Source organism: Neoarius graeffei, chromosome 1, assembly GCF_027579695.1.
Source record: "Neoarius graeffei isolate fNeoGra1 chromosome 1, fNeoGra1.pri, whole genome shotgun sequence".
Taxonomy (NCBI): Eukaryota; Metazoa; Chordata; class Actinopteri; order Siluriformes; family Ariidae; genus Neoarius; species Neoarius graeffei.
Window position 1 is genome coordinate 82,737,575 of NC_083569.1, and position 21,514 is coordinate 82,759,088.

A 21,514-nucleotide genomic window follows, 5' to 3' on the forward strand; every position below is an offset into this window, starting at 1 on the left:
GACGACAGTACTAACCACTGCACCACCATGCCACCGCTCTCTAATCAGATTTGAGAATTTAGCCGCTCTGTGGTATGAGATAGATACATTATCATATATTATTCATTATTTAATTATTGTTACCGCCTATAACACCAATATGAATATTTGTGAGAGTCTCAATTTGGAGCAGGAGGATGACCAAGATGGTGAAGAACAAAACTGGTTTGAATCAGAACTGTTAGTATCTCTACTTTAGGGCTATGTGTTTGATTTTAATGAGCAATATGTTATTGAGAAAGGAGCCATGTGCTATATGAAGACCTTGAATTACTCCCTAACTTTCACCAGTAGGAATTCTGCCCCCTTTCACAGGCTAATCCCCCGATCCACCTACCCCAAACACAGCATTCCAGGGAAGTGGGTTCTTCTAGGGCTCCTGTATCAGCAAGAAATAGATCGTAGATCAGATGTGGAACCAGGAACAGATTGTGATTGTGGACTTGAACAGGAGGATCTAAGGCCTCATGTGGACTGGTAATGGTTTATCATTCTACCAGTCTCATGCTGAATGATGCTGAAAGGTCACATAGGCATAAGTTCAAAGCAAACACAAGTTAATTCATACAAAAATAAAGGTTTATCACAAGCTGACTCCAAATTCAGATCCATCAGTTACTACTCTTTACTAATTGCATAAACTACTATTGTATTTTGAACTAATTTTTTGAACTCATATAGTGAAGGCTACATCAGGAAGCAGAGCCTTTTCTGACAAAGCCCCACAGTTATAGAATAGCTTTCCAAGTAGTGTTTGGGACTCAGACACAGTCTCAATGTTTAAGTCTAGACTGAAAACATATTTTTTTAGTCAAGCCTTTTGTTAATAGCTTTTTATTAGGTAAAGGAGTAGATCTGGAAGGTCCTCATGCATGAGTGTTTTGGTAAACTGGGATGTATGGATGCTGCCCCCCCACACACACACATTCACTCGGGTTTGTTGACGGTGAAGTGGCTGCTGCTTTATGTCCCAGGGCTCCCCCATGTCTGTGTTACCTTCCGGCTCTCCCTATTAGTTATGCTGTCATAGTTAGTCTTGCCAGAGTCCCTGCTTACACTCTGCGCAAAATGTATACTGTTCTCACTCATTAGGTGACATTGGGCATACCCAATAACCTGTGTTCTCTCCCACTCGCTCCCCCCCCTTCCCTCTGTCTGTCAAGTTACGTGTTGATCCTGAGGTACCAGTTGTGCTGACCTCTTCTGCTTCTTGGATCTGCCTGATCCGTCCTGATGCCCTACGTCTGGCTGGAGTCTCATCACATCGCTCCTGTGGAGGACGGCCCCATATGGACAGTTGAAAGTTGCTCTTGGAAGACGCTCTGGACACTTACAGTAATATATTTATGTCTGAGGACTACAGTTGTCATGAACAGTTTTGCACTCAAGTTTCCATCAGTGAATAGTTTATAACTTAAACAAAACAGACTTCATGTTAAAACTATAATGATTTTCCTGGTTTCACAGTTGTACTTTGTGACTCTATAGGACACAGTTATAGAAGCGAGTTATTTATAATCACGCTATCTGTTATCACCCAAATGAGAATGGGTTCCCTTTTGAGTCTGGTTCCTCTCGAGGTTTCTTCCTCATGTCATCTGGGGGAGTTTTTCCTTGCCACTGTCGCCACAGGCTCGCTCACTGGGGATAGATTAGGGATAAAATTAGCTCATGTTTTAAGTCTTTAATTTTCTGTAAAGCTGCTTTGCTACAGTGTCTGTTGTTAAAAGCACTATACAAATAAACTTGACTTAATTTTTGACAGTAAGTTCTTGAGGCATGAATCAATCGTTTGGGCTAATGATCCAATTTAGTAGACTGAATTGTTCAAAAAGAATTCGGTCATCAGACCCGAGCATCAAGATAAAGAGAAACAGAATTTCCAAAGAAAAGGAGGACCTGTGTGAGTTAAAAACATGCTCTGTGTGTGTGTGTGTGTGTTTTAAAGTGTGTAGATAGATGTGTGTCTACAGTGTTTGTGTTATCTGATTAATTATCTAGTCTAATTAAGGTAAGCGTGTATGCTAGCAAATCTAAAGTCTGTATCAGCCAGACCTGACTTATGTTCATTGCATTGATTATCACATGTATAAGTAGCAGATAAGTGACTTTTCAGAAACTTTTCAGACCTTTTAATATGTAATTAAAACTTTATTTATTACTAGATGCCTTTCACTGAACTGAACGAGGTTAGCTGTGTACATTAAACTCAATCTAGCCTTTTGTTCTTGCAGTACATCCTGTATTTGTAATTTCTTATCTTGTGCACACTTCTATGTTAATGAACAAGTACAACAATAATCACTGAATAATGAAAATTAGCGAAAATCAATAAAACATGCAACACTGTGTTTTCAAAAGTATTGGTACAGTGAGGGAGTTTCTTGTATTGAGTAAAACTTATTTTGCGAAACATCTTAGATTAGATTAGATTAGATTAGATTAGATTAGATTAGATAAAACTTTATTGATCCCTTTGGGAGGGTCCCCTCAGGGAAATTAAGATTCCAGCAGCATCACTGCAGATAAACAGAAAAAAGAAATAGAGAAAAACTTCTCGATAAATTAAAATAAAGTATTTACATATACAAATATAAAAAGAATAAGTTATAGGGAAGAGAGGAAGAGGGGGAGAGAGAGGAGGAGGGGGGAAAAAGGGAGATATTGCACTTTATATTGCACATTATATTGCACATTGTCCGGTATTGCTTATTGTCAGGCTAGGCTACTGCTCCTTCCCGTCCTCTGTCCTCCTGTTACCCCTCCTCCCCCCCCAGAGAGGAGTTGTACAGTCTGATGGCGTGAAGGACAAAGGAGTTTTTGAGTCTGTTAGTCCTGCACTTGGGAAGGAGCATTCTGTCACTGAACAGGCTCCTCTGGTTGCTGATGATGGTGTGCAGAGGGTGACTGGCATCGTCCATGATGTTCAATAGTTTGTCCATAGTCTTCTTCTCCGCCACCGTCACCAGAGAGTCCAGCTTCATATATCATGCAATGTTATTAAAATAAATTCACAGTATTGCCCAGTCTCTGCACAGCAGACTGTAGGGGCAGCACGGTGGTGTAGTGGTTAGTACTGTCACCTCACAACAAGAAGGTTCTGGGTTCAAGCCCAGCAGCCAGCGAGGGCCTTTCTGTGTGGGGTTTGCATGTTCTCCCCGTGTCTGCATGGGTTTCCTCCGGGTGCTCCGGTTTCCCCCACAGTTCAAAGACATGCAGTTAGGTTAACGTGGGGCGGCCTTGGGCTGAAGTGCCCTTGAGCAAGGTACCGAACCCCTGACTGCTCCCTGGGTGCTGTAGTGTGGCTGCCCACTGCTCTGGGTGTGTGTGTGTGTTCACTGCTTCAGATGGGTTAAATGCAAAGGATGAATCTCACTGTGCTTGAAGTGTGCATGTGACAAATAAAGGTTTCTTCTTTCTTCTTCTTTAGACATAAACGGTGCAATATAACTTATTAAAGTTTATTAGAAGTAGTAGTAGTAGTAGTGGTAGTGTTGCTGTTGTTGTTAATGGCCTGTGGGTTAGACCCAGCCATTGAGGACATTTTACTGGCCCTTTAATTGGTTTCTCTTTGCAAATAAATAAAAAACTCAGTATCACTGTATGCTTCACATTTATTCCCATTTGATCTGCACTAACAGTTGCTCATCCCTCCATCTTGATCTTGATCTATCTCGGCTGTGTCCTCTACCGAACTCATCTGTTGCATGTTTTCATTTCATTTTAAAATCTTACCGCTGTTTTGTTTGTTTGTTTGTTTGTTTGTTTGGGTTTTTTGTTTGTTTTTATTAAAAGACTGAGTCTTCAGCAGACCGGAACATGAAATAGATCAATAGTTTCCGGCGGTCTTATTTAACAGACGTACCTCCGTTTTAATACCGTTATTTAACAGATGTACCGCTGTTTTAATCTACACAGCGTTGAAGTTAGCTTTTGTGCAAGGAAATAATTCTGTATATTTATTAACATATAAACATTGTGAGAAAGAGTGGGTTTTGCTGCCATGAGCCAGTTAAACGTCGAGTCAAAGGGATGTATCACGTGACTCTGCGTACACCAATGAAAACTGAAGAAGTTCACACGCCATGCCGCAAAGCATGTTGGGGATTTGTATTAATATCAATAAAAAGCGATTTTCTACTTTTATTAGAACTTAATTAAAGTTATTTTTAATTTGAGGATAATTTACATATGAATCTGTTTATTTTCATATGTTATGTGTTGAAGATAAAATCTACCATCTTCAGGAGGTGTGTGTGAGTTGAAGTGTTCGACTGTCTGAGCAGTTGGAGAGTTAAGACTATACTTTCAGGGATCATTTCTATAGTCACTCACTAGGAAATGTGATTTGAAAGTGTTACGTCTCGCTAATCACGATGATAAGCTACGATGTACTCTTCTGAGCGTGAATCGGATTAAAGCTAGTGATTTGTTTCATGGGCTTTAATCATTGATGAACGTTCTTTCATTTTCTCGGAGATGAGAGAGGAATAGTACATGATCAGAGTGATTCCTTTTTTGAAGCTGTTAAAAAAAGAATTGTGTGAATGATGAACTGACGTAAGGAAGTTTTGTTTGTAATTTTCAAACTTAAAGTGCTATTTCACCGTTAGATGTATTTTTTGGCATAAAGATACAATATATTTTATGACAACGTGACTAAACAGAAAAATCTTTTAGCTTCGAAATGATACATCAAGCATAATTTTTTGACAACGACAAGTATATTAATTTTGCGACCAAAGTCACCTGCGCGGTAGTGAAACGTGATGTCACCGGCAGGTTCTTCTTCTTGTGTACCACGTGTCGGTCAAACCCCCAAAGTGAGAGAGTCATTTCTCCTCGTATATGGGGGCCAAAAAAATTGCGAAAAATTTTGAGTTAATCTTTTAGTTAGCTAGATTTATTGGTATTAGCTAGATTTATTGGTATTATTTTTTATCGCGTTCTATCCTAATCTATGGGGATAGATTAGGGATAAAATTAGCTCATGTTTTAAGTCGTTCAAATTCTGTAAAGCTGCTTTGCGACAATGTTTATTGTTAAAAGCGCTATACAAATAAACTTGATTTGATTTGATATCCGCCATTGCTGATAATATGTCACACGTCACGTGGTACACAAGAAGGGGAACCTGCCGATGACATCACGCGCGGAAATTAAAAGGGTAGGTGACTTTGGTCGCAAAATTAATATACTTGTCGTTGTCAAAAAATTATGTTTGATATATCATTTTGAAGCTAAAAGATTTCTCTATCTAGTGATACCATTTATATATGTTGTCAAAATATATTGTATTTTATGCCAAAGAATACATCCAATGGTGGAATGGCACTTTAAGCTTTATGTTTAGCATAAGTTCTTTTTTGTGAAATAATTATTGCAGCTTTGTATCCTTATTTCCATTTTTTTTATGATGAGAGTAGTTTCACTTTTATTAAGCTGTTAAAAAAGAGCCATTGTAGTTAAGGGGCTTACTATAGAATTTTACTGGCTTTATTATTATGTCTTTAATTTTTATTTGCTATTATTTTACTGTAACTTTTCGTTGTGTTACTGTATTTAACAGCAGAGAAAACCCCTGTAATGTTATTTTTTTCAACTTGAAATCTATGATTTTTCCTGAAATTACGCTAATATTCGAAAGAGAGAAATATTTTGTTTATTCATGTTTCCATAGTGGCTGTACACAACTTAGGTACAAAGATTGCCTTAACCCCTCTTGTGTTCGGGTCGCCACTGACCCGTTTTAGTTTTTAAGGGTGTAAAACAACCACTTAACTTATTACATCCAGGTTTTTGACTTTGCCAGGAATCTCTAGTTGAACAAAATAGAAAAAGAAATTTTTGTTTTCCTAAATCTGAAAATGGTCTAGCAAAAAATATAATACTTGTGGTGTTCGGGTCGTTTTTGACCCGGATATTAAAAAAGCAGGTTATAAAGCAGTAATTACTGCCAAAACATGAATCATAACTGTTCTGCAGGGCAAAGTAGAGTGAGTCAGCTCATCTGCTAATAATGTGAGCTGTTGGGAAATCATATTTTGGCTTGTTTTCCTGTATTTTTGTATGTACGCAAAAATAAAACAAATTATTCATATTAATTAATATTAATTAATAGTAATTATATTTGCAGCATAGCATATATCTCCAATTAGCACCACTCAAACATGAGAAGATTTTACAGTAAGAGAAGTTCTGTGTCATGTTTTTGATGGAAAATTAGGGTGAGTACATAAAACCCCATAGAGAAAGCATTGTAATGTGGATAAGCAGGCTAATCGGGGGGTGTGCTGATATAAAAGGATCCAAGACCTACACCAAATACATTACAGCAAATATTTTCATCTAAAAGGAAGCCTAACAATGCAACCAAGAGATTAGACACAAATTTGGAGCTACAGAACTGTTTTTTAGTGTCTGTTAGAGCTGATTTAAGACACGGGTCAAAAACGACCCGAACACCATGGATGGTAACAGGAATTGAACACAATACGAGGGCACCTAAAACAGTCATAGAGTTAGTTACAGACAACAAAAAACACACACACACTCACTGCTGATTGATCTCAGACAGAACTAAAACTTTCTCACCACCACTTTTCCGTGACCCCATACGCAACTTTCAAAGTTCAGACGATTTTAGACACAACCATCAAGGCATTGTTGACCAATACTTCTACATTCAGAGTCTCTAAATGTGCTGCAGATAACAGTACCCTCAGTTCTCTCTGTGATGAAGCCATGAGTGCACGTTACAGCGCTCAACAGGCCTGTGTGCTGCTAATGTGAGAAATATATCTGCAAAGTCCATGCACACACAGTTGCTTACTGCCCTACATGTGCTCACTGTTTGACTTGTCCCTGCAAGATATTGAGATTGTGTGTGTGTTTCATAGGGGACGTGTTTAGGGAGTGGTCTGTTATTCGCTTGTTCTCCTGTGTTGGTCATGATTGCCCTCTCAGATTGCCTTATTGCACAAGATTGTTCACATTTGACTATCGTTGGAAGTGCCTTCAGTAAATTGCATTCAAAACTACTTTCTGCATATTTGTGATACTTTCTTCGGCTATATAAGTATTCTAAGTACTATATTTTGATAAAAAATATTGTTTACCACCTTTGCAGTACCTTAAGAAATAAAAATAATAATTTGCTTTAGTAAAGAAAACATATATTACAGCTGTGTTTTAATAAAAACGAGTGCTGTCCACTGAATGAATGCAGTGTTTCTGCACTGTAAAAAGGGAAAACTTTGATATTCACACAGTTTCTTATGAATGACAAGTTGTTTCTTTCTGCAAAATAGATTTGGCACTTGGGCGGCACGGTGGTGTAGTGGTTAGCGCTGTCGCCTCACAGCAAGAAGGTCCTGGGTTCGAGCCCTGTGGCCGGCGAGGGCCTTTCTGTGTGGAGTTTGCATGTTCTCCCCGTGTCCCCGTGGGTTTCCTCCGGGTGCTCCAGTTTCCCCCACAGTCCAAAGACATGCAGGTTAGGTTAACTGGTGACTCTAAATTGACCGTAGGTGTGAGTGTGAATGGTTGTCTGTGTCTATGTGTCAGCCCTGTGATGACCTGGCGACTTGTCCAGGGTGTACCCCGTCTTTCGCCCGTAGTCAGCTGGGATAGGCTCCAGCTTGCCTGCGACCCTGTAGAACAGGATAAAGCGGCTAGAGATAATGAGATGAGATTTGGCACTTAAAATGAAATTAAATTGGTTTATTTCAGATCTTTAGTGAGGACGGGTCATTTTTGACCCGGAGGACAAGGGGTGTATACAGAAAACAAAGCCATTAGGAGGGTTAAAAATGATGCTTTCTATTATATAAGATTTTTGTATAATATTAAATTAATCTTCTTGGGGGTGGATTAACAGGAAGAATATGACCACAGTAATAAACAGATTCTTAACAGACCAGAAAAGCTATTTTTATCAGTTATTTAGAATTTTTTAAACTTATATTGATTTCAAATTTCATTGTAGATATATTTATGGAAGATTCATGAAATTATTTATTATTTAACTTTTTTTAAGAGTAATTAGTAGATCAGTTGTTAATAGATCTATTAAGTAAAGCTTTATAAGTAGTTTATTTTTTTATTTTTAATAATGTATAATTTTAATTAGCATTTGTTGATGAAATTATGTTTGTATGCTTTTTGTAAAGTGTGAGAGGAAAACAACTATCAGAATGATCAGTGGGTTGTTAATATAAAGAAAATAAATATAATGGGCTTTAAATTAAAAAGCGATATGCTTGTACAACATGAAAATGTTCTTACTGTATTACAGATATTTTATTAAGTATACTACTTAACAGAACATGATCAGTGGGTTGTTAATATAAAAAATAGATAAAAGGGTTTTGAGAGTTATTAGAGTTTTAAATTATGTGTACTTGTACAATATGAAAATTACACAGTAACTCTGGATGGCCTTTCTGTTTCTTCACGTGCAGCAGTAAAAGACCTCGGAGTGATTATTGACCCCAGTCTTTCATTCGAAACTCACATTGATAACATCACCCGGATAGCTTTCTTTCATCTCAGAAATATTGCAAAGATAAGAAATTTAATGTCATTGCATGATGCAGAAAAACTAGTCCATGCTTTCGTTACCTCCAGGTTGGATTATTGTAATGCCTTACTGTCTGGATGTTCCAATAAGTGCATAAACAAGCTCCAGTTAGTTCAAAATGCCGCAGCAAGAGTCCTTACTAGAACTAGAAAATATGACCCCATCACCCCTGTCTTATCCACACTGCATTGGCTCCCAATCAAATTTCGTATTGATTATAAAATACTACTATTGACCTTTAAAGCACTAAATGGTCTCGCACCACAGTACCTGAGTGAACTTCTGCTCCTCTATGACCCGCCACGCCTACTTAGATCAAAAGGTGCAGGCTATCTGCTGGTACCTCGTATAGTGAAGGCTACATCAGGGGGCAGAGCCTTTTCTTACAAAGCCCCGCAGTTATGGAACAGCCTTCCAAGTAATGTTCGGGAATCAGACACAGTCTCAGCATTTAAGTCTAGGCTGAAAACATATCTGTTTAGTCAAGCCTTTTGTTAATGCTGTTTATGAGGTAAAGGAGTAGGTCTGGAGGGTCCTCAGACATAGAGTGTTTTGGTAAACTGGGATGTATGGATGCTGTCAGTCCCCACTCGCTTGCTCACTCGAGTTTGTTGACGGTGCAGTGGCTGGCTGCTTTATGTCCCGGGGCTCCCTCATGCCTGTGTTACCTTCTGGCTCTCTCCTTTTAGTTATGCTGTCATAGTTAGTTGCCGGAGTCCCTGCTTGTACTCGGTGCAATATGTATACTGTTCCTACTTATTCAGGTGACATTGGGCATACCTAACCACCTGTGTTTTCTTTCTCCCCCCCCCCCCCCACTCCAAATCTGTCCCTCTGAGTTACATGGAGTCAACAGGAAATCTTTTGGTGGAGACGGTGGGGACCTCGACTGGCTATCGTAGCCTGCAGGGAATCGGCCGTCAGACATTCTGTCGCATGTCCCAGACCCGGTGAAATGTAACTGAATTGTCTTGGCCAGGCCTAAGGGTCCCATCTGCATCTCATCATTGCTGAGGAGTGTGCTCCCATCACCCAATCAAGCATCCAGCCAGAGCAGGTCATGATATATTTTTTTACCATATTAACATGCCATTGTGTGTCATGCCTGATGTAAAGACTCTTGTCTCTGCGAGCCTACCACACAGATTTAATACTTGTCATTTTTAGGGCATACCTAACAACATGTTTTCTTTCTCTCTCTCTCTTCCCCCCCCCCCCAATCTGTCCCTCGGAGTTACATGTTGATCCTGGGATTGAGATGCTGGCCTCTTCTGCCCCTCGGACCTGCTTGATCCATCCTGGTGCCCTGTGTCTGGTCGGAGTTTTATCACCCCACTCCGGTGAAGGACGGCCCCATGAGGACAGTTGAGGGTTATACCTGTTAAAACTGTTAATATTATAGTCAGGCTGTCTGTTGTTGCCCAAATGAGGATGGGTTCCCTTTTGAGTCTGGTTCCTCTCGAGGTTTCTTCCTCATGTCGTCTGAGGGAGTTTTTCCTTGCCACCGTCGCCACAGGCTTGCTCATTGGGGATAGATTAGGGATAAAATTAGCTCATGTTTTAAGTCGTTCAAATTCTGTAAAGCTGCTTTGCGACAATGTTTATTGTTAAAAGCGCTGTACAAATAAACTTGATTGATTGATTGAAAATGTTCTTACTGTATTAGAGATATTTGATTAAGATAAGTATCTGTACTATTTATGGGTGATTTAGAGCATTGTTGATTAGTATGAAATATAGTTTTAAATTGTGGAGTGTATCATAATTATTTTTCTCTCAGCAATTGGTCCATGACACTCATCATTTCAGTCCTCTTTCAACATTTCTGAGAAACTCACAGTGAGTCATTTCTTTTCTATAAGGTATGTTGGCAGGCTCTACAGCATGATGGCACTGTGTTTATGGTTATTAAACAAGACAATTCTCTGCTTTTGTTCAAGATTAATTCAGGCTATTTTGGTATTTTAGATAGTCTGTGGATAGCTGTTTATTTTCATGTGTGTTATGTGGAGAACCTAAAATCTCCCATCTTCAGGATGTGTGTGTTGGTTGGAGTCATTGTCTATCTGACATGATGAAGGGTTAAGACTATACTTTCAGGGATCATTTCTATAGTCACTCACTAGGAAATGTGATTTGAAAGTGTTATGTCTCGCTAATCATGATGATGAGTTATAATGTACTCTTCTGAGCATGAATCAGATTTCAGCTAGTGATTTATTTCATGGGCTTTAATCATTGATGAATGTTCTTTTGCTTTTCTGAAGGTATGAGAGGAGGAGTACATGATCTGAGTGATTTTATTTTTTATTAAGTTGTCAAAGAAAGAGTTATTGAAGTTATGTGATTTATTAAGGAAAGTTTATTGTCTTCAGGATCTTTTTTTAATACTTAAATTTGTTGTTATGATATAACTAATGTAGTTTTTCCTTTGTGTCCTTACCTTAAAAATGTAAACCTTTTAGCATATAAAGTTTCTATGCTGAGGTTATATTAAATTAATGTTTGTTGTGGTGAGTATGAAAGGAAGAATGCATGATTAAAGTGATTAGTAGATAGATCCTTAATAGTAGACCAGAAAAAGCTATTTTTATCAGTTATTTAGAATTTTTTATATGGAAAATTTCATAAAATTATCTATTATTTAAAATTATGATGTTATATTGAATGTATTCTATAAGTTGTGTTTACGCTGTTGTGATAATGGAAACAGAACCCCTTGTTCTTAGTTTGTTAGTAACAGATGACTAGAAAAGCAAAATTAATGTTTGTTCAGTTAAGGTTTTTTTTTTTTAAGGGAAGCACAGCACTTTATCAGTTGTAAATGGTTTCTCACATTTAATTCTAAGAAGTTGTTGTGAACAGAACACAAAGCAACAGCAAAAGTCTCAGAGTTGGTTGACAAGGAGGCTGAGTCCAGTCCTTATTTTTCACATACACATGATCAAATACACACACAAACACAAGTACATATATACATACTGTACAAAAGTACAAATATAAACCTAAGCAAAAAAGTTAGAAAGTTGAACCTTAAATACATTGCCAAATGGAAAATGTACACACAATAGCTTCATGTGTACTAAAGTACACTGGCATAACCTTTGCTTTCACTTAGTACATGCATGTTCTTTTCACATATACTGTACATGGTCTATTAATGTACCTGCTTCAGTGGCAGGTTCTGAAACAGTCTGTGTGAAGTCTTTGGCTGCCATAAAGTCAGTAAGGCACTGAGTTTTTAAAGCAACTTTAGGAGTGGATATCCACACATACAGCAGGGAGCGGTGAGTATGTGAATATGCAGCATGTTCACCAAGCATTAAGATATCTAAAACAGAACAACAAATATTCACATAGTTTAAAAGTTTAGGAATGGATATCCACACATACAGCAGGGAGCAGTAGCTGTCATATAGATGTGTTCAGAGTACACATTCAACTCTTGGCATATATTTAGGGCCCAAGCACCATACGGTGCAAAGACCCTATTGTTTTTTGAAGGATTATTACTTTTCTGCTGCGTTTGGCCTTATTTGAGGCATTTCCCATGCATGAAAACTCATGAAATTTGATACACATTTCAGTTATCACTACTACTCAGCCACAGACATTTGGCCCCGAACATGGCCCAGAGACTTCATAGCGCCCCTTTTTCTATTGAAATGATAGAGTAGAACTTTAGAGTAATGATGTCATAAGGCTATTTGGAGTGATGATGACACATGGTCATTTCTAACGTACTCCTCCTAGACGGTTCATCAGATTCATGTCAAACTTGGCAAACATGATGCCAAGATATTGCTGAAGTTGAATTGCAAAGGGATTTTTGATATGTTGTAATATATTGAAATATTATAACATATAATATGCCAAGATATTGCTGAATGTTGAATCTGATATCTTGAATATGATTCTGATTCATTTCATCTCTTTACAAACATAACACGCCTGGGCATGTCCTAAACAAAATGTGGTGTCACAACATGAGTTTCAGGCTTGTGACCTGTAACCCACTGTGGTGAAAACAAAACACTACACCTCATTAAACTGCATTACAATCACATATCACATATTGTAACTTTACAAAATATTGGATATCGTGATTCTGATGATATATACAATTCTGTGCACACTCATGCACACACTCACAGTCATCCCTTCTCTCTCTCCCTCTCTCTCTCTCCCTCTGACAGACACACACACACACACACACACACACACAATATAATAGTGACCTGCCATCATTGTGCATTTTGTTGCAGGCATATGAAAACTCTGCATGGACACACACACCACACTGCAGACACAGGAAAGCTAAGATGATTTAAGATTACAGTGTGAGATAGAGATAAGGAGGAGACACGTATAGTTTTGTACATATATAAATGTACATTTTCACACCGCAGAAACACACACACACAGTCTTGTCTGTCTGTCTCTCATCCGTCAAGCAGTCATGGCATTTGCAACATGCACATCACCTTTGAACATTTGATGAATATATGACGTGACTGTTTTGTTGGGTAGCGGAATGTCCTGGGTTGCAGAACCACACGTGCGAGGGCCCGTCAAGGCCGCTAGCAGCTTTAATTGTTATTGGATCCGGCGTAGTGCATTATTTTTAATGTACAACATTTATGGATGTTTTATCAGGTTGATTAGTATTATTGCTTTCTACACTTTTGAGAAAGTTGACTAGTCTTTTCTTTTCTACAAGGGAATGTGTTTCAGGTTATTGAACAAACCAATTTACTGTTTTTGTTCAAGATTAATTTGGTAGGAGAGTCTCTGGGGACATCTGTTTATTTTCATGTGTGTTTGTGTGTTGAAGGTAAAATCTGCCATCTTCAGGATGTGTGTGTGAGTTGAAGTGTGTGACTGGTTGAGGGTTTGAGGGGTTAAGACTATACTTTCAGGGATCATTTCTATAGTCACTCACTAGGAAATGTGATTTGAAAGTGTTGCGTCTTGCTAATCACGATGATGAGTTATAATGTACTCTTCTGAGCATGAATTGGATTTCAGCTAATGATTTGTTTCATGGGCTTTAATCATTGATGAATGCTCTTTTGTCTTTTTTAAGGCATGAGAGGAAGAGTACATGATCAGAGTGATTTTATTTTCATTAAGCTGTCAAATAAAAAATAGAGCTCATTAGTTTTTTTGTTTTTTTAAGTGATTAGCTTAAGTTTATTATCATTAGAATTGGTTTTTTGTTGTGTTCTTATTTTAAAAAAAATAGGAACTTTTTTAGCATGTAAAGTTTTCATGTAGATATTAAATTAATGTTTGTAGTGCTGGGTATGAGAGGATTTAAATAATCTGTACTTGTATAATATGAAAATGTTCTTACTGTATTAGAGATATTTGATCAAGTATTTATGGGTGATTTAGAGCATTGTTGATTAGTATGAAGTATAGTTTTAAATTGTGGAGTGTGTCATAATTTTTTTTATAAATGGTAAATGTATTTTGTGAGTGTTTTCTCTCAGTAATTGGTCCGTGACACTCATTTCAGTCCTCTTTCAACATTTCTGAGAAACTCACAGTGAGTCATTTCTTTTCTATAAGGTATGTTGGCAGGCTCTACAGCATGATGGCACTGTGTTTATGGTTATTAAACAAGACAATTCTCTGCTTTTGTTCAAGATTAATTCAGGCTATTTTGGTATTTTAGATAGTCTGTGGATAGCTGTTTATTTTCATGTGTGTTATGTGGAGAACCTAAAATCTCCCATCTTCAGGATGTGTGTGTTGGTTGGAGTCATTGTCTGTCTGACATGATGAGGAGTTAAGACTATACTTTCAGGGATCATTTCTATAGTCACTCACTAGGAAATGTGATTTGAAAGTGTTGCGTCTCGCTAATCACGATGATGAGTTATAATGTATGCTTCTGAGCATGAATCGGGTTTCAGCTAATGATTTATTTCATGGGCTTTAATCATTGATGAATGTTCTTTTGTCTTTTTGAAGGCATGAGAGGAAGAGTACATGATCTGAGTGGTTTTATTTTTGTTAAGTTGTCAAAGAAAGAATTATTGAAGTTATATGGCTTATTGTCTCTAGATGTTTTTTGTGCTCAACTTAAATTTATGATATAACTAGTGTAGTTTTTCCTTTGTGCCCTTGCTTAAAAAATGTAAAGCTTTTCAGCATATAAAGTTTCCATGCTGAGGTTATATTAAATTAATGTTCTTTGTGGTGAGTATGAAAGGAAGAATGCATGATTAAAGTGATTAGTAGGTAGATCTTTAATAGTAGACCAGAAAAAGCTATTTTTATCAGTTTAGAATTTTTTAACTTTGTCTTGACTTCAAATTTCATTGTAGATAAATTTATGGAAACTCATAAAATATATAGTTTAAAATTATGATGTATGTTATATTGAATGTATTCTATAAGTTGTTAGGATGTGTTTACTTAGTTTAATGTGATTGTATTCCTCTGTGACTGAAGCATGTGTTAGGTTTTAATTTATGACACATGGTTTCACGGTGAATTTATTTTATTTCCTGTGAATGATGCTTTTGAGGAAGTTAATGAGTAATTTCTTCATCACAAGTTTTTTTTCTTCTCCATATCTTATTCTTTTTATATTTGTATATGTAAATAATTTAATTTACCTAGAAGAAGTTTTTTCTCTATTTTCTGTTTATCTGTAATGATGCTGCTGGAATCTTAATTTCCCTGAGGGAACCCTCCCAAGCGGATCAATAAAGTTCTATCTAATCTAATCTAACCTAATCTAATCCCAGCCTGTGTAATCTGATGGAAATGTGTTTATGGTTATTAGATAAGCTAGTTCTATGATTTTATGGAAGATTACTTCAGGTTGTTTTTGTTTTGTAGAATAATCTCTGGAGATAGCTGTTTATTTGCACGTGTGTTGTGCTGAAGGGGAAATTTATTCCCTTTAGAATTTAACTAGGAAGTGTGATTTCAAAGTGTGACGTTTGTAATTACAGTGAGTTACAATGTGCTTTTCTGAGCGTGAATCGAATTTCTGCTAATGATTTTTCCCCCATGGGCTTTAATCATTGATGAACGTTCTCTGCTTTCTATGAAGTATGAGAGGAAGAGTATAGGACCAGAGTGATGAGGAGATTGTTAGCAACAGATTGCTGGACAGCTTGCTGGAAGCAGATGTTAGGTTTCATTAATAAGACCTGGACATGGTGTGTTGGTATGAAACATGGAAATATAATTGTTATTGGATCCGGCATAGTGCATTATTTTTAATATACAACGTTTATGGATGTTTTATAAGGTTGATTACAAGTATTATTGCTTTTTACACTTTTGAGAAAGTTGACTAGTCTTTTCTTTTCTACAAGGGAATGTGTTTCAAGTTATTGAACAAACCAATTTACTGTTTTTGTTTAAGATTAATTTAGATCGATTTTATTTGGTAGGAGAGTCTCTGTGGACGTGTTAATTTTCATGCGTGTTTGTGTGTTGAAGGTAAAATCTGCCATCTTCAGGATGTGTGTGTGAGTTGAAGTGTGTGACTGGCTGAGGGTTTGAGGGGTTAAGACTATACTTTCAGGGATCATTTCTATAGTCACTCACTAGGAAATGTGATTTGAAAGTGTTGTGTCTCGCTAATCACAATGATGAGTTATAATGTACTCTTCTGAGCATGAATCAGGTTCTAGTTTATGATTCTTTCATAGGCTTTAACCCTTGATGAGTGTTCTCTGTTTCTTATGAAGCACGAGTAGAGGAGTATATACTCTGAGTGATTAATAACTAGCTTTTTGACCAACTTTAAAGATAAACTTGTAGTGGGTAATGCTTTTCGGTTTTTTTTTTGGGGGGGGGAGTAAAAAAAAACTTAGGATGTTGATAAACTGTTTTGCTAATAAACCTGGTAAATTAATTAAAAATATTAATTTAATACTTAAAGGTACTAACGAATATTGTTTTTTTTTAAATAGCCTTTTTTGGTATATTTCTCTTTATTTCAAAATAGGAAATGTGCTTTTAGAGTGTTGTCATAAGAGATAGTAGAAGTGTGTGTGTGTAAAAAAGACTGATAAAAGTAGAGTGGAATTACTGATTAAATTTCTTTACTCAAGTAAAAGTACAAAACTACAGCCTCTTTAATGTACTCAAAGTATACAAATAAAAAGTAGCCCTTTGAAGGACATTTCTACCAGCTGTTTCTGTGCAGTGGTAGCCAAACCTCACATAATATAATACATAGAAGCTATTACTTGGTGGTGCGAAGATATGAACTTTATCTTCAAATGGTGAATGCATACATCACGAGTGAGTGACGCGAACATATTTTCAACAGGAGAAGATAATCTTCATATCTTTGCGCCACCATGTCATGTTCTTTATATTATATGGACACATCTACAAAAAATATACGTAAGTGAATCAAAAGAATTTTATTTTTTGAATGCATTCATCATTTTGACAAGCATCTGGATAGCAGGAAAACACTAGGAGTGATGTAATCGGAGTGAAATATTGAGAAGTATTCTATCCACATTCACTAGATGTGAGCAATTGTGCATTCTAATTGGCTACTCTACTACTAGGATATCAAGCTCATATACCATGAGTAGAGAAAAACAAAATGGCAGAGCATGTTGCTGAACCAACCGAGGATGAAATAAAAATTCTACTTGAAAACAAAACTCCCAAAAATAAAAAAGCAGCAAAATATGGAATGAAAGTATTTGATGGTAAGAATGTATTTTTTTAAAAGTATTATAGCATTTTTCACAAATTGCTACTGTCATTTTGCCAGTTTGTTTACATTCTATAACACCAAGTTGTGTTTTTTTACTTATGTCTGTTTTACACATAAGTATCTGTATTTCTACTCAAATAAAAACATGTACATCTACTATCTCTTGTCATGACTACAGCAGGCTAAAATACATATACTTCCTGTTTAGAAACAAAGAGAAACACAGTAGGAAATGTCTACTTTTTAAAAATCACACTTTATAACAATGCTCACCAAACACTTTGCAAAGTAAGAATTAGTATTTTTACTTTCTTCATTAAGTTAACGGACAAAATAGCTTATTAGTAGCTCAATAAACATTTTTGTTATTTCAAAAAAATAAATACAAGAAGTACTTTCTGTTTTTTAATTACCTACTTCTTAGGCTACGTTTACACTAGACCGTATCTGTCTCGTTTTCTTCGCGGATGCACTGTCCGTTTACATTAACCCCCCTGAAAAAGCGGGGAAACGGGAATCCGCCAGCGTCCACGTATTCAATCTAGATCGTATCAGCTCCGGTGCTGTGTAAACATTGAGAATACGCGAATACGCTGTGCTGAGCTCTAGCTGGCGTCTCATTGGACAACGTCACTGTGACATCCACCTTCCTGATTCGCTGGCGTTGGTCATGTGACGCGACTGCTGAAAAACGGCGCAGACTTCCGCCTTGTATCACCTTTCATTAAAGAGTATAAAAGTATGAAAATACTGCAAATACTGATGCAAATACTGCCCATTGTGTAGTTATGATTGTCTTTAGGCTTGCCATCCTTCCACTTGCAAGTAATAAGTGATATGCGCTGGGATCTCACACACAGCGGCTCAGTCCCGAATCGTGGCTTGTTCACTTCACTCGCGCGCTCTGTGAGCTGTGCAGGGCCGGAGTGCGCACCCTCCAGAGGGCACTCGCTGTTCAGGGCGGAGTGATTTGGAGCGCAGGATGCCTGCGGAGCCGAGCGTATCCGCGTATTGGTGTTGCTGTGTGCACGGCTAACGGTTTTAGTGTAAACACGAATCGTTTTAAGAACGTTAATCTGATGATCCGCTGATTCGACGTAATGTAAACGTAGCCTTAGTCACTCAGATCATGTACTCTTTCTCTCATATGAAGCAGAGAACATTCATCAACAATTAAAGCTCATGAAAGAATCATTAGCTCAAACCTGATTCATGCTCAGAAGAATACACTATAACTCATCATCGTGATTAGAGAGACGCAATACAGTGGTGCTTGAAAGTTTGTGAACCTTTAGAATTTTCTATATTTCTGCATAAATATGACCTAAAACATCATCAGATTTTCACACAAGTCCTAAAAGTAGATAAAGAGAACCCAGTTAAACACATGAGACAAAAATATTATACTTGCTCATTTATTTATTGAGGAAAATGATCCAATATTACATATCTGTGAGTGGCAAAAGTATGTGAACCTCTAGGATTAGCAGTTCATTTGAAGGTGAAATTAGAGTCAGGTGTTTTCAATCAATGAGAGGACAATCACACCTTCTGCACGCTTCGGCAGCGCATTGATATCTGAGCTCCGTATCAATGCGCTGCCGAAGCGCGCAGAAGGTGTTAGTACGCCTGCCATTATAGTGTGGACTTTCCATAGCATAGAAAATCGCTACGTTTCAATTTGTGTAACTGAACTTGTTTCATATCACTGGTCATATAAACCTATGTAAACAGGAAAAACGCGGAAGAGTTTGGTCGCATCTAACTACAGCCCCAAAAAATACCATTGGCCATACTGAGCCTAGCTACATTGCTAACAGGAGTGACAGCGCGTCTGACTGCGTCTGACTGACTGGGAGGTCGCGCAAAGCTCGGAGAGGTACGGAGCAGCTCGTCTCAATTCAGATAAGAGCATATTTCATTATGGAAGTACGGTGGACTGTTCCTTTAATAATTTCTGTTAGCCCTGAGTTTTCTACAAACATCCTATCAATCCAGTGAACAATGGAGCAAGTAATCATCCAACACTCTCTCTCTCTCATCCATGTGATGACCTAATGACCTACAGCGCTTGTTTACAACACTCAGTATTAAACTTGTAATCAGATATCAGCTTGGAAACCGAAGACTGTTTTAATTAAATCAAATATTTGCTTAAAAAAGAAAAGAAAGAAAGAAAAAAAAGGGGAAAAAAACACTAATTGCCCGGGGGGGGGGGGGGGGGGGGGGGGGGGGGGTGTTAATAGAGATCTTGCAGTCACGTGACCGGAAAGTTAACAGCCGCCATCTTGTCGGTCAACAACACAGCTGAATACTGCTGCACTCGTGTACAGAATGGATCAATTTCAACCGACGGACTACACGGCTCATTTTTCTAATGAACAGATAACTAGATATATGTCTAAAATAAACGGTCTACAGATTAGTGACCCTTATCGATTACCGGACGTAGTTTTCACGACCGTGTCAGTGGATATTGAACTGTCAGCGGAATACCCAGACGTGTATAATTACCTCATTAACTTTCCCTCGCTGTTCAGTGGTGAAGCACTGCGTGCTTATAAATCTCTGGACAGTTATCTTTACAGAAATTCAGGATTTGTCAACCCCCGTAAGATGTGCCATCTTGTAAACAAGAAAATAACAATCCTCATTGGACGGGTAAGTCACTTAAGTATTGAGTACTAGAACCGATGCTAGATATATCAGTAGTATCTAGCATAGCACTGACCAGCCGATTATGGTTGAATATTTTATATTATCAGTTAGATCAAGTATCAGTAGTCTATCACTATTACTGTATATATGGTATACCTGCTTTATGAAATAAAAACGTATTTGTCCAGTTTAATTTCTTTTGCTTTTACCTTAATTAGCAATACTGATAAATCATAATTCTTAGAATTAAAGATGTGCTCGTCTATGTCATAGATATTGGTAATGATACACTTGACACTTCACAGCCAAAACGTGGAAAGGGAAAATGAGAGGGTGACTGACAAATGTCTAAAGGTCACTGTTTTTTATCACTGATTTCTTATAACAGTTATTATTTCTTTTTCTTCAGGTAAACCATTCACAGCGACTCAATGATCCTCCTCTGAAACCATGGGTTGTTTTGGCAGACGATGGGGTGGTGCGCGGTGCTCACTGCTGCTGCATGGCTGGACTGGGTGAGGCGTGCTCTCATGTAGGATCACTACTTTTCTACATGCAGGAGGAGTACAGTCAAAAAAAGCAAAAACTAGAATCCCAGCCGTCAGTGACATCTTTAAAATGTGAGTGGGCACAGCCAAGCAAGGAGTCTTTGAGAAGGGTGGAATATGCTGAAGCACATAACATTGACTTTAATTCACATCAAGCAAGAAAAAAAAGGAAGCCTAATTCCGGACCTACCTTCAGTATTCCACCATTGACACAGGATGAAAAAAAATGATCTATACAGACAGCTGTCAAAATGTTCTTACAATGGCAGACCTTTAAAATCAGCTATTCTGTCTGTGGTTCCTGGCCACACTGAAAGGTATGTTCCCAAAGTTATCACTCTGGACTTACCTCCAACACTAGACCAGCTCTATAAACCTGACCACAGGAAGTTAAGCCCAGATGATCTCCAGATTCTGTATGAAGACACTTTCGACTCTATAGTGGTTTCCCCCCACCAGAGTGACGTAGTCGAAGAGGAGACCCGAAAACAGGCGCAAAGTAAGTTGTGGTACTCTCATAGGGCAGGACGCATTACTGCATCGAAATTTAGGGCAGCGGTCCACTCGAGTCCTGAAAACCACAGCAAGAGTCTGGTCCAAGCCATCTGTTACCCTGAGAGCACCAAGTTTTCTACAGCAGCCTCCAGGTGGGGATGTACACACGAAGAGACAGCGCATCGACAGTATGAACATATCCAACAGCAGCGGCACCAAAACCTAAAGGTTGATGATGCTGGACTCAGGATAAGTTGTCTCTATCCATTTATCGGTGCGTCACCAGATGGCTATGTGTCTTGTTCATGTTGTGGAGCTGGAATCATTGAAGTGAAATGTCCCCATTGTGCTGCCCATATTGGCATTGAAGAAGCCTGCCAAGATAGAAAGTTTTGTTTGGAAAAACAACAGAATGGTGAATTGAGATTAAAAGGAGATCACACCTTTTACTATCAGGTGCAAATGCAACTGTTTGTAACGGACAAG

General features: G+C 37.8%; 5 non-coding genes and 2 pseudogenes across 5 annotated transcripts; 6 read left to right on the forward strand and 1 right to left on the reverse strand.

Moving 5' to 3' along the window:
• Window positions 1–4,335: 4,335 nt before the first annotated feature.
• Window positions 4,336–4,550, forward strand: LOC132899068 (small nucleolar RNA U3). The gene has a single exon (XR_009656621.1). It is a non-coding gene; the product is annotated as a small nucleolar RNA U3 (small nucleolar RNA).
• A 6,151-nt stretch (window positions 4,551–10,701) lies between these two features.
• LOC132899075 (small nucleolar RNA U3) lies at window positions 10,702–10,916 on the forward strand. The gene has a single exon (XR_009656622.1). It is a non-coding gene; the product is annotated as a small nucleolar RNA U3 (small nucleolar RNA).
• A 2,604-nt stretch (window positions 10,917–13,520) lies between these two features.
• LOC132899038 (small nucleolar RNA U3) lies at window positions 13,521–13,735 on the forward strand. The gene has a single exon (XR_009656616.1). It is a non-coding gene; the product is annotated as a small nucleolar RNA U3 (small nucleolar RNA).
• A 678-nt stretch (window positions 13,736–14,413) lies between these two features.
• LOC132899055 (small nucleolar RNA U3) lies at window positions 14,414–14,628 on the forward strand. Its single transcript, XR_009656619.1, has one exon. It is a non-coding gene; the product is annotated as a small nucleolar RNA U3 (small nucleolar RNA).
• An 889-nt stretch (window positions 14,629–15,517) lies between these two features.
• Window positions 15,518–15,720, forward strand: LOC132899129 (small nucleolar RNA U3; annotated as a pseudogene).
• Window positions 15,721–16,153: 433 nt separating this feature from the next.
• LOC132899081 (small nucleolar RNA U3) lies at window positions 16,154–16,366 on the forward strand. The gene has a single exon (XR_009656623.1). It is a non-coding gene; the product is annotated as a small nucleolar RNA U3 (small nucleolar RNA).
• A 2,078-nt stretch (window positions 16,367–18,444) lies between these two features.
• On the reverse strand, window positions 18,445–18,638 carry LOC132899124 (small nucleolar RNA U3; annotated as a pseudogene).
• Between the last annotated feature and the right edge of the window lie 2,876 nt (window positions 18,639–21,514).